Here is an 11,393-nt window from a genome sequence, read left to right as displayed (position 1 = left end):
GTCATCCCATCAAATCTTATTTACACCTCTCTCCCCAACCTTTCTCCCCAAATCCCACCTTCTTGCCATATCCCTCCCACCACTCCTCCACTTTCTCCCTGTACCCTTCAATCCCACTTTTTCCCTGTGTTCCCCCATTCTGCTCCTTCTCCATATCCCTCAATCCATTATTCTTCCCAATTTCATACTGCCCTCCTGCTCCCTGCATCTCTCAATCTAACTCATCCACATTTTCCCCTTATCCCTCGATCCCTCCTTCTCCTCTGCCTCTCGATCCCTCCTTTTCGCCTAGCCCTCAACCCCCCCTCCCATTCCTGATGAGCAGTGTTTACTCTTGACACAGTTCTCAGGATGAAGTTGACCAGCACTCACTCTCCCTGCTCTATCAGTGGGAGACCGCAGTTTACTGCCACATGTGACAAAATCTCAGGTGCACTGCTCCCATTTTGTGATTTCCGTTGGCTGCACACAATGTCTCAAATGGTTGCATAGGGACTTTGAAAGATTCGCCTTACATTAATGCAGCAAACGGAATCCTTCAGCCTGCTGTTACAGCTGCATCACTGCTTCGGTCAAAGAACTGAGTTGATGAGTTCGTTAATAGAAAGCAGAAAGGAATTTTACACTAGCCATTAACTGATGCACTCCCATTGGTAAATAAACCATAGAAATGTCCCCTGGCCCCATTGGAATGAGAGTTGTGGACTGTCCCACAGAAACTTATTCTGCACCTGATATATTCTTCAGGTGATGGGGTTCCACCTTATTACTGTCCATGTCATGTAGTTTTATTCAATATAACAGGGTGCAAGAGATATTCCCATTTTGTAAAGCTAAACCAGTATCTGGGAGACATTTCTAGGCATAGCCTCAGGGAGAGGTCATAGGCCTTAGAGAAGATTGACTAGAATGATCCTGGAGTAATTGAGTGGAATGAAGAGGACCAGGTTCTTTGGCTAGATTTGTACTCCCTTCAGCTTAGAGGATCACAAAGTTATCTGATTTATCTGTTTAAGGTGCTGAGTGAGGTGACTGGGTCAGTAGAGAGAAAATTTGTGATGGTGGGTGTGGGGGAAGGGGAAGGGAGGATGAGGGTGAGGGAAATTTAGAAAAAGTAGTATCTTCTAATTAAATGGACTCAAGGGGCTAAGTGGTCTCCTCTTGTTACTATGTTCCTGTGTTTACTTCCCTTGTACATGATCACACGTTATCAGGATATTGGGCTGGATAGATTACCTACAGTGTGGAAACATGCCCTTCAGCCCAACAAGTCCACACCAACCCTCCGAAGAGTAACCCACCCAGACCCATCTCCCTCTGTGTAAAGCACCTAACACTTTGAGCAATTAAGCATGGCCAATTCACCTGACCTGTACATCTTTGGACTGTGGAAGGAAAGCGGAGCACCCGGAAGAAACCCACGCAGACACGGGGAGAACGTGTAAACTCCACACAGACAGTCACCCAAGGCTGGAATTGAACCTGGGTCCCTGGTGCTGTGAAGCAGGAGTGCTAACCACTGAACCACTATGCCACCCCAAGGCTGGGGCTTATTTCCCTGGAACATAGGAGGCTGACGGGTGACCTTTAAAGAAGTTTATAAAATCATGTGGGGATGAATAGGGTGAACAGCCAAGGTCTTTTCTCCAGACAGAAGAGTTTAAAGCTAGAAGGCATAGGTGGCTCAGTGGGTAGCACTGCTGCTTCACAGCGCCAGGGTCCCAAGTTCAATTCCAGCCTCGGGCAGCTGTCTGTATGGAGTTTGCACATTCTCCCCATGTCTGCTTGGATTTGCTCCGGGTGCTGCAGTTTCCTCCCACATTCTAAATATGTGCAGGTTAGGTGAATTGACCATGCTAAATTGTCCATAGTTGTTAGGAGCATTAGTCAGAGGGGGGTGGGTTACTCTTTGGAGGGTCAGTGTGGGCTTGTTGGGGCAAAGGGCCTGTTTCTACACTGTAGGGAATCTAATCTTAAAGGTGAAAGAGGAAATATTTAAAAAAGACTGAGGGACAACTTTTTCACGCAGAGGGTGGTGTGTGTGTGTGGACTGAACTGCTGGACAAAGTAGTAGGGGAGGGTACAATTACAACAATTAGGAGACATTTGGACAGGTGCAAGGAAGCAAATGAGACTAGTTCAGATTAGGAAACCTAGTTGGAATGGACAAGTTGGGCCAAAGGGTCTGTTTCCATGCTGTATACCTTGATAGCTCTATATTAAGTAAATCAAGGCCTCCACTGACTGTTGCATTAACTGTGATCTGTCCTTTTCAAAATATTCAATATGCACAACCTTTGATCCTCTGCACCTCACCCTTCCCACACTGTCTTTCATTCCAACTGTCTTTCCCAGGGTCTGACAAACTCATTGTTTCTTTTTATTGTCCTTTCTTCTTGACCTTGCATGAAAGAGTTTGCAACATTTTCTTCCTAAAATGCAATGCTACTACGTGGTGTTGTCAGTGACTGCAGCATTTGGTACCTCAGTTACTAACGCCTGCCTTCCTGAGAGAAGCCCCAGTGCAAGGTTGGAGCTCGTTCACAATCTGTGGCTGATGTGGCAGAAATGCTGGCTGCTGTCTTTGCATCAAATCAAATGTATTCAAAAGGAGCAATTTGAAACAGAACATGAACACCCTCCCAGTGTTCTTCCCTCAAGAATCACCAAAGATTGTTGGCATTACATAGCACCAGTTTGTTCCTGCTATACTCTATACTGCAGATGCTGGAGATTAGAGTCAAGAGTGTGGTGCTGGAAAAGCACAGCAGGTTGGGCAGCATCCGAGGAGCAGGAGAATCAACTTTTCAGGCAGGAGCCCTGCATCAGGAATCAGGAATTCTGATACTCTATACCAGCCCCCTCCCAACCAACCCATATATTCTATTCTTCTACTCTTTTCTCTCCTACGTTTATCTAGCTTCACAGAATCACAGACGTGGGGTGTCATGGTGGCTCAGTGGTTAGCACTGCTGCCACACAGCGCCAAGGACCCGGGTTCGATTCCACCCTCGGGTGACTGTGATGAATTTGCACATTCTCCCTGTGTCTGCATGGGTTTCCTTTGGGTGCTGTGGTTCCCTCCCACAGTCCAAAGATGTGCAGGTTAGGTGGATTGGCCATGGGAAATTGCCCATATTGCCCAGTGATGTATAGGTTAGGTGGATTAGCCATGGATATGCAATATTACAGGGATTGCGTAGGAGGTGGGTCTGGATGGGATGCTGTTAGGAGGATTGGTGTGGACTCGATGGGCCAAATGGCCTGCTTCTGTTCAGTTCATTGTATCTGCACCTGCTTAGAAATGAGCATCATTATCTCTTGCCAATCTTCTTTCTTCCCCCATACCTTTGCACATGACTTTTATTTAAATACAGGAAGTCCCTGGGATATGAATGTCCTGTACTAACGAACCAACCTCCAGCTTCTCATTTTTAAAAATAATCTTTAAAAATCCGAGTTACGCACAATATTTCGTTCTAACGAATGGGCAGATTAATTAGCCGTATCTGTTCCAATTTACACACAAATTCGGTTTACGAACAGTCGAAAAAAACGGAACTCGTTCATAACCTGGGGACTTCCTGTAATCACCCAGTGCCCCTCTTGAATGCCTCAACTGAACCTGCCTCCCCCACATTCCCAGGCAGTGCATTCCAGACCCTAACTACTTGCCTAGTGAAAAAGATTTTTCTCACTTCACCTTTGCTTTTTTTGCAGATCTCTTCAAATCTACGCACTTTCGTTCTTGTCCCTTTCCTGAACAGTTTCTCCCTATCTACTCTGTCCTGTTCAGTCATGGTTTTGAAAATCTCTGTTAGATCTATCACTATAAATGTATTTGGGCTGTGTACTAAACCATTTCCTGAACAACACATTCCATAATCTTATCATTCTTTTGTAAAAGGAGTGTATTCAAAATTGTTTATTTGATTTCTTGGTGATTATATTGTGTTTCCCCATGCTCTTCTTCCCTGTGAGAAACATTGTCTCTGTGTCTGCAGGGTAAACCTGGAAAGAATGTTTCCTCTTGTGAGTTAGGCCAGAACCAGGGGACACTGTTTTAAAATTAGAGCTTGCCCTTTTGGGACAGAGATGAGGAATAGTTTCCCTGAGGTATCTGTGACGTTGGAACTCTGCCTCAGAAAGCAGTGGAGGTGGGCTCTTTGAAGGTATTTAAAGACAGAGGCAAGTAGATTCCTGATGTTTCAGGGTTGTCGGGTTTAGATAGGAATGTTGCATTCAAAATAAAAATAGATCAACGTGATCTAGGTGAATGGCTTACTTCACCCCTAATTCATTTTAATATCCACATGATTGATCCCTTTCATAATCTGTTAGATCTCTCCTTAATCATTTCTTTTTCATGGAATCCCTATAGTGCAGAAAGAGGCTATTCAGCCCATTGAATCTCCACTAGCCCTCTGCACAGCATCCTACTCAATCCCTATAACCCACATTTACCAAGCCTGCACATCCTCAGACACTACCAATAATTTAGCATGGCCAATCTTCCTAATCTGCACAGCTTTGAATTGGGGAAGGCAACCAGAACACCTGGCAGAAACAGGAGAACATGCAAACTCCACAGACGGTCACCCAAGGATAGAATTGAAGCTGCCCCCTCAGCAGTATGGGCCAATGTACCACCCACCTTTCTAGAGAAAGCAACCTCAACCTCAACTGTATTCAACCTCTTCTTGATGATTATAACCTCTGGCAAAAAGTCTGTAAATCATTTCTGCATTTCTTCTAGTGTGTTTATATTCTTATTTTAAAATGGAGACTGGAACTGTGTTTAGTTAAGTGTGGCCAAATCAAGGTTCCATATATGGTTACCACAATGTTGCTGTTTTCAAAAGGAAGCCTATAAAAATGGATATAGGAACAGAGGTAGGCCATTCAGCCCATTGAGCTGGTTGCTCCATTCAATGAGATCATGACTGATCATTTACCTCAGTGTCACTTTCTCCCACTGTCTCTACATCCCTTATGTCATTAGTCTACAGAAATCTAAGAATTTCTGCCCTGAACCTGCTCAATGATTGTGTTTCCACAGCCTTTCGGTAAAGATTCACCAAACTCTGAGTAAAGAAATTCCTCTTCATCTTAGCCTTAAATAATCTACCCCTTATCTTGTGTTCCCAGGATTTAGATTCACCAGCCAGGGGAGCATCCAATCTACATCCACACCGTCACACCCTGATGAATTGTGGTGCTTGGCGTGCTTTTGTTAGTGCTATTGTTAACTGCTCGTATGTTTCATTTGTGTTCACGGGATCTTGCTGTGTGCAAACTTGTTGTTGTAATTGCCTTTGGCTCAAAACTAATTCAGCGACTGTGTGGAAGTTTCGGATATACAAAGGCTGTGTTGAGATATTGTAGAAATGCATGTTCCATTTTTCTGTATATTGCTTTTGACAGTGAGTGATGTGTTAATGATATTACATTTCACAGAGTGCATTGATATTAATATGTAACATTGATATGCAACACCATACAGGAATGATACAGTGCAGGAGATTGAGTGAATAGTCCAGGTCTTTTTCTGAGGGTGTGGGAGTCCATAACTAGAAGGCATCAGTTTAAGGTGAGGGGGGTGGATTTGAAAAGGGCCTGAGGGGGAACGTTTTCATGGAGAAGGTGGTGCGTGTATGGAACAAGGAAGTGGTGGAGGAGGGTACACTTACAACATTTAAAAGGCATCTGGATGAGTATAGGAATAGAAAGGGTTTATAGGGATATGGATCAAATGCCAGCAAATGGGACTAAGTCAGATTGGGATGTCTGATCAGTGCGGGTCAGACAGTTGGACAGAAGGGTACTGTATGACGCTGACTCTCTGACTCTATATGGCCCATGTTACATCCAGCTCTGTGAAAGAGCTTTCTAATTAATCCCACTCCCCCACTCTTTCCCCTTAGCCCTCCATCTTCCTCCTTTTTAAGTATTTATCTAATTTACCTTTGATGGATTGAACATGCATTCACCATCCTTTCTGGCAGCACATTCCAGATCAAGACAACTAATTGAATCAAAAACATTCTCTCACCTTCCTCAGTTCTTTTTCAACAGGTTTATTTGAAAACACAAGCTTTCAGAACACTGTTCCTTCATCAAGTATTAGTCAGTAACAACTAACAAAGGAGCAGTGCTCTGAAAGCTTGTGTTTTCAAATAAGCCTGTTCGATTATATCCTGGTGTCGTGTGATTTTTGACCTTGTCCAATTCAGCCCAACACCGGCACCTCCAAATCAAGTTTTTTTTCCAGCTACTTTACATTTTGCAAATCACTCATAAATCCCTGGTTTTGTTTTTCTATCTTTGGTGGCCCTGCCTTCAGCTCCCTGGTGCCAAGCTCCAGAATTCCATTCTAAATCTCTCTGCATCTGTCTCCTCCTTTAAACCACTCTGTAAAATTGACCTTTGTGTGTTAAACCATTGGCATCTAGTCCATGCCCAGTCTGATAACAGATTCTCACAATATTCATTGGAAGCATTTTAGGGTGTTACAGACATAACATACGTTCAGGTTAGTAACATAGGACTGAAGAGCAGTAGGCCATTTGACCCCTTGGAGATAGTGAGGACGGCAGATACTGGAGAGTCAGAGTCAATAAAGTATGGAGCTGGAAAAAGCACAGCAGGTCAGGCAGCATCCGAGGAGGAAGAGAATTGACCTGAAACGCAGACCCCCCTGCTCCTCTGATGCTGGTTGACTTGCTGTGCTTTTTCCAGCTTCACACTTTATTGACATTTGACCCCTTGAGCTTGCTCAGTCATTTACCAAGATCGCGGCTGACCTCATCAGCTCCACTTCCCTGTCTGAACTTTTTAATCTCTCTCTCCCTTGTCCATCAAACAATCATCTCATTCTTCCTTAAATAAACTCCACTGCTTCATAGAGAACAGAATTTGACAAACAAATTGTGAGAGAAAAAGATGTGCCCTGATCTCTATTTACCAGAGTTCCCTGGATGGGCCAGTGATTATTTAGTACTTTCCTGCATCAATCTTTGATCAGGCTGATTCCGGGGGAGGGTGTGGGAGTTGGGGACAAGCCACCAAATCGTGCTTTAGCTTTTGAGAAAGAGCTAAACTACTGATGTCCTTCTAATCACCCAGTGCTGGTAAATGCCTACAGGCACTAGAGACAGTCTTCAGCTATTCCTCTCTGTGTGAATAGACTGTAACAACATGCTACCCACAGTTGTGTGCAATGTAGACTTCTCCTTAATTGAGTTGAGAATCTTAGTTTTGGGAGGGGTGGGGTGGGGAGATTTCAAACAGAGTGGTGTGTCTACAATCCTGCAAACATAATCCATGATAGGAATCTCATTAGTTAAAATCAAAGGTCAGACCTTCTCATAGAATCCCTACAGTGCAAATAGAGGCCATTCAGCCCATCTGCACCAACCCTCCAAAGAGCATCCCATCCTATCCCTGTAACCCCACATTTACCTTAGTTAACCCACCTAGCCTGCGCATCCCTGAACATTAGAGGACAATTTAGCATGGCCAATCCACCTAACCTGCACATCTTTGGATTAAGGGAGGGAACTGGAGGACCCAGAGGAAACCCAAGCAGATATGGGGAGAAAGTCACCTGAGGCTGAAATCGAACCCAGGTCCCTGCTGCTGTGAGGCAGCAGTGCTAACCACTGAGCCACGGTACCACCCCTCCTCTGTGCCATCATGCCATCCCTGACCAGGATTTCTGACCAACCATTTTACCTTACCTTATCTGTGTTTCCTCAGATTATTCACTTCCCTCTGAAGGAACAGCTAAATAAACGTGAAGCCTGATTGTACCTATTATGCAATATCTCTGAGTGGGAATGCATATTCTTGTGTTGTTATGTACACCACGGTGTATTTTCTCGGTCCTGCTAATCAATGCTCCGCTGAAATTTCTCCCATCTGTCCTCAGCTTTGAACCTCAGTGTGCTACCTGCCTTCTCACTCACTGTCTTTCCTTCACATTGGATACACCATTTCCCACTGAACGTCCTGGTCTCTGTTTGACTCACTGTGCAGCTCTCATGTCTCTGATTCTGGGGACTACACATTCAGTTCCCACACCAGAGACATGAGGCCAGTGCTCCAGTCCGACATTCCCAGTGCCACCACTGAGGGAGTGTTAACTAAGGTATTAAACCAACGTTCCTGTCTGCTCTTTCACACCTTCAACATCCTGTAGTCAATTGAAGAACAGCAGCAGAGTTGGTCTCTCAACTAATGCCAAGAAAGCAGTTTATCTGGTTATTGTCGAACAGAGAGACCTAGGGTTAAAAATACATAGTTCCTTGCAAGTGGCATCACTGGTAGACAGGCTGGTGAAGATGTTTGGCACACTTGCCTTCACCGGTCAGAGGATTGAGTATAGGGGTTGGGACATTATGTTCGGGCTGTACAAGACTTCAGTGATACTACATTTGGACTACTGTATACAGTTCTGGTCACCCTGCCATAGGTAGGCTGTTATTAAAAGAATGCAAAAAAGATTTACAAAGACATTATATGGAAAATTTGACTTATAAGTAGAGACTAGAACAGGTGGGACTTTTTTCACTGATGCGTAGGAGGCTGAGGGGTGACCTTATCGAGGTTTATAAAATCATGAGGGGCATGGGTAGGGTAAATAGACAAGGTTTTTTCCCCAGGGTAGTAGAGTCCAAAATTATAAGGCATAGGCTTAAGATGAAAAGGGGAAAGATTTAAAAGGGACCTGAAGGACTATGTTTACAGCAGTGGGTGGTGTGTATATGGAATGAGCTACCAGAGAAAGTGGTAGAGGCAAGTACAATTACAATATTTGAAAAATAGTTCAACAGGGTACATGAATAGGAAAGGGTTAGAGGGATATGGACTTAACACAGGCAAATGGGCCTAGTTCAGTTTAGGAAACCTGGTTGGCATGGATATGTTGGGCAGAAGCGTCTGTTTCTCTGCTGTCTGACTCTATGACTCTCTGTACTCAATGCTTTGTCTGTTGAAGGCAAGCTTACAAAACATCTTCTTCACCAGTCTGTCTACTTGTGACACCACATTCAAGGAACTATGTACCTGCACCCCTAGGTGTCTCTATTCAATGACTCTCCCCAGGGCCTTACCATTGATTGTGTAAGTCCGGCCTTGTTTAGTTTTACCAAAATGCAACACCTCACATTATCTGAATAAAACTCCATCTGTCATTCTTTGGCCTGCTGGTCCGGATGATCAAGATTCCCTTGTTCTCTTGAATAACTTTCTTCACTGTCCACTTTTCCACCAAGCTTGGTCTCATCTGCAAACTTACTAACCATGTAACCTTTTGATAGCAACCTGTGCCAGGAAGCCTTGGATTCAAATCCCCCCAACTCTAAAACTGTGTAATGATATTTCTGAACAGGTTGGTTTGAAAATATCTTGATAATGACCTGAGCATATGCAAATAGATACTCCTTTTTATGACTGTTTGCCACTGTTTACCTGCTCAGCATTAAAGCCAATTTTAAGTTATATTTTGTAAGTTTCCACTGACAATTGATTTGTTTTGCAGTGTCTCTTAAAGAGCTTTTACAAGTCAAATTAGTTTTATTAGTTAATTTGGCTATTGATCATAGAGTCATCAAGTCACTTTATTGGTATGTTAAACAGGTAGAGACATCTGCTGTGACTAGTGATTGTCACACGTGCTTGCTGGGATAAATATTCTCCCCTCAAGCTGATATTTTGATGTACATTTCATAGGTTTACTTTTAAAATTTGTACGCTTGTCACAGAACCCCCTTGAAGGGGATAATCAACTAGCTCATTGCTTAATCTGTATTCAAAACAGTGTGAAGAAACGCCTCCTTCTATCCCCTGGGTTTGGAGGGTAAGCCTACTCCCCAAAATTATATTTTAATAATAAGTTTGCTTTAAAATGTTTGGTTTTGTTGTGATGTTGATTCCACGCCCCTTACCAAGGCAGGAATAGCAGTTTGGGGAGTACTATCGACCCTTCTAACGACATTTTACTTTTAATTTAAAGATTTCCTTTTAAAGCTTTTGTTTCGTGAATGTTGGATTGTACCACCCATTTCATTCGTTCAGGGCTAAAAAAAAAATCACTTAATGGCACTGGTGTTAGGTTGTAGGGTCAGGAGCTGTACGCTTGTGAAGTCTCACTTTGTGAATGAATCTAAAATTGAGAAAATATTGACTCTGGTCTCCACATTCAGCAGCTGGCTGTAGGAAGTTTAACACTTTGATCCCTCTTTTCCTCTCAAGTTGAAAGCAAAGATTCCAGCCTCAAATTCCGTCTGGTTTCCTCTCCTAGTCCTCAAGCTTACTGTGTACCTTAGCCCCATGAGTGGGATGTGAAGCAGTAAAAATAATGTGCATAAATCACATTAGGAAAAGCTGTACACAACACAGAGCATTACACAGTGAGCTGTTATGATCAGAAGTGAGCTTCCTGCAAGGATAGCACAAGCAGATTTAATCATTTTCAAACAAGTATTGGAAAAATACTTGAGGGGGAGGGAGAAAGCAGGGCCATGGGGTTCGAGCAGGTGAGTGGGATGAAAGGAATAGAACACTTAGAGTCATCATAAGCGTGAGAGGCAGAATGGCCTTTTTATATGCGGTCTCAGCTTAGCATTCGATACAAAGCTTATATCACTGACTGCCCCATCTTGCAATGCATTCATCTGCACTAAGCTGACATAAAACTGCAGTCCCCACGCAGAGCATCACCTGACTGGTGCACACATCTGGAATTCCAGTCGGTGCTCCCAACATCTTCCTTGAGGGTGTTGCTCAATTCCGAGAGGTAGACCAGGGCCAGCAACCTCAGCTGGTGAACACCTGCTATGCCAAACACAGAATCTGTTGGTATCTACTACCTTCTGACAGACTGCAGCTGTAAATGGCGTGTGGGCTGCTGCAGCACTGTAATGTCATTCAACAGATGAGTATAATATCAAGCTTCATTCCAACTCAGGAGAGGTTTTATCAATTAGCATTTGCAACTGAGAGCTTGCCTTGCAGTAAATATGTATCAGCATTGAGGCACAATCCAATAAATTTAAAATTATGAAAAATGTTGTATAACACTTGGGTAAAGTACTGATGGGGACAGGTCTGTCGCTGTAAAACACTGGGGAACAGTACTGGTGGGGACTGGTCTGACGTTGTATAATACAGGGATACAGTATTGGTGGGGGACAGTTCCGTCGCTATATAACACGAGTATAGTACTGGTGGGGACAGGTTGGTCACTGTATAACACTGGGGTACAGTACTGGTGGTGATGGGTCTGTTACTGTATAATACTGGGCTACAGTACTGGTGGGGATGGGTCTGTTGCTGTATAACACTGGGTTGCAGTACTGGTGGGAATGGATCTGTCACTGTGTAACACAGGG

At 43.7% G+C, this 11,393-nt stretch overlaps 1 protein-coding gene across 4 annotated transcripts in view; it reads left to right on the top strand.

Moving 5' to 3' along the window:
• The window catches only part of LOC122565502 (small conductance calcium-activated potassium channel protein 2-like), a 101,293-nt gene that overhangs the window by 4,606 nt on the left and 85,294 nt on the right, over positions 1–11,393 (top strand). The window lies entirely within an intron of this gene.

This window comes from Chiloscyllium plagiosum, chromosome 31 (genome assembly GCF_004010195.1).
Source record: "Chiloscyllium plagiosum isolate BGI_BamShark_2017 chromosome 31, ASM401019v2, whole genome shotgun sequence".
NCBI lineage: Eukaryota > Metazoa > Chordata > Chondrichthyes > Orectolobiformes > Hemiscylliidae > Chiloscyllium > Chiloscyllium plagiosum.
Note: the sequence above shows the minus strand (reverse complement) of the source record. Positions and strands in the feature narration are given on the sequence as shown.